This window comes from Lissotriton helveticus, chromosome 1_1 (genome assembly GCF_964261635.1).
Source record: "Lissotriton helveticus chromosome 1_1, aLisHel1.1, whole genome shotgun sequence".
NCBI lineage: Eukaryota > Metazoa > Chordata > Amphibia > Caudata > Salamandridae > Lissotriton > Lissotriton helveticus.
In genome coordinates, this window is record NC_136057.1 from 730353873 (window position 1) to 730357339 (window position 3467).

The window sequence follows — 3467 nt, forward strand, 5'->3', positions numbered from 1 at the left end:
TTTTGGGATGACCCTGCAAGAAGGGCCAGTTCCAACAGGAACAGTCCAGCCCGAACTACCAAGCCAGGTCCTCCCTGGACTGGAAACAAGCATCCTAAAACTGGATTCAGGGTTGTACCCCTCTTCAGCCAGGGTAGCTTGATTCCAGTGGCACAGTGAGCCCAGGACCCACATCTGGGCATACCTGGGGCACTTAGGGCGAGAAAGCAAAAGACACACAATTGATGAACGGAATGCAGAACAAATCAAAACTTTCACCCCCAGTGAAGAGATCTGGGTTAAGTCCATCATTCTTTTGCTCACCATGCCACCCCAGTTTAGTCCTGGCCTTATACAAATCAGTCTTGACCCTATACCTCATGGGAACAGTCGAGCCCGAACTGCCAAGCCAGGTCCTCCCTGGACCAGAAAAAAACATGCTACGACCAGTTTGGGGGTTTCATCCCTCTTCAGCCAGGATAGCTTGATTCCAGTGGCACAGTGAGCCAAGGACCCACGTCTGGGAATACCTGGCGCACTTAGTGGGACAGGTATGCCCATACGTGGATCCCGTGCTCTCCATGCCACTGGAGTCAAGCTATGCTGGCTGATAAGAGCTGAAAGCCCAGAACCGGTCCTAGAATGCTTGTTTCCAGTCCAGGGAGGACCTGGCCTGGCAATTCGTGCTGGACTGTTGACTTTCACAAACAAAAATATGATGCTATGGGACCAATTGTATCTCAAACAATGCTCAAACAGGTTTATAAATTACCTATCCGATCCTATTTCTTTTTTTAGAAACAATCTCTACAATTCAAATTTGTCTGTTACCCGCCGCTCTCTCAATAAATGAACTGTATTCACCGGAAATGACTTATTTTTTTGGAGCTTTAATGTATTTTCACAGTATCTTGTGTTTCATTTTTTACTTTCTTTTGTATAGTATAAACATCTATATCACACTATTTACACATAAAGAATCACATATACAAATTTCTACACAACATTAGAAAAATAGGTTGCACATTTGTTCATTATTTCTGATAGCCCAAACTACTTAAATGGATGCTCTATCATCTATTATCCAAGGAGCATTCCTATTTCAACAGGTACACCTCATCACAGCAGAATTATGCGCGATCCTTATTTGATCCGTATTCTTTTGAACTACTGCTGATTATTGCTTGTCCTTGAATATTAATTCATAGGGTGTCCATATCCAAGATTGTCGACGCGTTTCAGCCCCTTAACTTGCGGGCCTCATCAGGACTAGGGCTTTTGTCAAAGCATAACTAGTATGCTATACCTATAATGTCAAAAAGATACTTTTTACTATCTACATATCCATGTGGTACTTTCAAGTAAAATATTATTCATAATGAGACCTATATAAACCAAAAATAAATTAATATATTCCGTGATTATGCAAAACAAATAACTAACTAAAACAACCCTTGGAGTGACAGCAGGCAAGACTCTAGCGAGGTGTCCCAAGATGAAACTCTCCTGCACCACACCGTGAAACATACAATTTCTAATATCACCGTGATGCCTACAAATTGGTTTCTTAAAAACCAGAAAGATATCATTGTGGAAACACAAAGGTATATATATGTCACATACCTATTTCTTTGTACGTGTTTTCCACTTACTACCGGGAGCGAAGGCTACCCAAATGTATTAGGGCGTAGCCATACGAGAAAAATTCCGTCTTAAAAAAATGCCACACTGTACCACCTTAAAAACAAAAGGGGAACAAAGACTGAATATTATTGCCTCTTCTAGAAGATTATTTTCTTGAATCAAATATATTTCATGTTTGATAACACGGGCTAGTCTTCTATATCTATAACAGTTCAAAGAAATCTGAGGGAACCATTTTGAAAGACTCACTTGCTGGAACTTAGCATAATATTTCCATGTTATTTCCATGTCATCTCTGGCACACACTTCTATTTCGGGATGTATTCTTTAAGAATATACCATCCTCGGGCTGCCAATGTTCTGTAAGTAAGTGAACAGAGCGTGCATAAGACTGGGCGCTCAGAAAATAATTTTCACCACAAGTTATAGACAGCCTAACATCAGAGAATCTACCGCTTACCAAGCAAGCTGTTCCAGGCACAGGCTATTGCTGTAACGCCATTCCACACTTCCGCATAGCAGTTAATCACGTGAGGTACTGGCGTCAAATACATTCAATTAAAGAAACGTGAAAACAGACTTCTTCATCTCGTCTCACATGGAGAAACGGCCTCACCACGGACATAAATCCTCGTTTTTCCATCAGGGTATCGAAAAAACCTGCAGCTTTTGCTGCTGTTGAAAAAACTCCCTTAATATAAAGGACAAACAAAAAACAACTCGAACTTAATTAAAAAGGACTTTATATACCGACCTACGTTTGAACTCAGTTTCCCAAGTGCACCCAAGGGGTCGGACTTGTTTGTAAAAACAAACTAATCTTTGCGGGAGAAAAAAAGGCAACACAGACCAGTACTTGCATATTTAGAAGGTGTAAATAAATTACACTACAACATAGAAAACATAAATATAGGAAACCAGGTTACGACACCCTATTCCCAACAGTGAATTATGGACTTTGGGCACAGGGTCAAGACTGATTTGCATATGGCTGGGTCCAAACTGGAATGGCATGGTGAGCAGAAAAATGATGGAATTAGACTCAGATCTCTGTACTGTAGTGAATGTATGATATTGTTGTGCATTCTGTCCATCAATTGTTCTTTTTGCATTGTTCACCTTGAGTGGGATGGGTATGCCCAGACGTGGGTCCTGTGCTCTCCATGCCACTGGAGTCAAGCTATGCTGGCTAATGAGGGCTGAAAGCCCGAAACCGGTCATAGGATGCTTGTTTCCAGTCCAGGGAGGACCTGACATGGCAATTCGGGCTGGACTATTGACACTGGGCGCAGTTCAAGACTGATTAGCATATGGTTGGGTCCAAACTGGAAAGGCATGGTGAGCAAATTATGGATTCAGGCCCACATATCTGTACTGGGGTGAATGTATGATATTGTTCTGCATTATGTCCATCAATTGTTCATTTTGCAGCTTTAAGGTTGAGCGTTTCTAGTACAAAATGCTGCTTGGCGATCATGTCTATGCAAACCATCTCTGAGGCCTTGCGACATGTGGGCCTCTGGATCATCTATGATAATGACAGGAAACGGGACCCCTTTCTTGATCTTCATTAGAGAAGCAAACTGTCATGATTCCATTTGCCACTCTTGGCTTTCTGTGCTTTGGAAACCTCACTCAACAGTTTTGATGAGGTGCTGTTTTGGATATTGATGGCTCTGCAAGCACAACCCTAGTGCTTTTTCTGGGGTCACTCTCTCCAGCGATGTGGCATGATGACTCTCTTTACTCAGAACTCGTAAGCAAATGGCTGTTTTTTCTATTACTTTTCCGTTCAGCATCTCTTTTTGCATTCTGACACCTGGTTGATCTCTGCCTCGCAGCGT

General features: G+C 42.0%; 1 long non-coding RNA gene across 1 annotated transcript; it reads right to left on the reverse strand.

Annotated features, from left to right (window-relative positions):
- Positions 1 to 868: 868 nt before the first annotated feature.
- LOC144770661 (uncharacterized) lies at positions 869 to 1980 on the reverse strand. Its single transcript, XR_013598968.1, has 3 exons — positions 1873 to 1980; positions 1603 to 1716; positions 869 to 1285 (listed from the first exon to the last, which is right to left on the reverse strand). It is a non-coding gene; the product is annotated as an uncharacterized LOC144770661 (long non-coding RNA).
- Positions 1981 to 3467: the final 1487 nt, after the last annotated feature.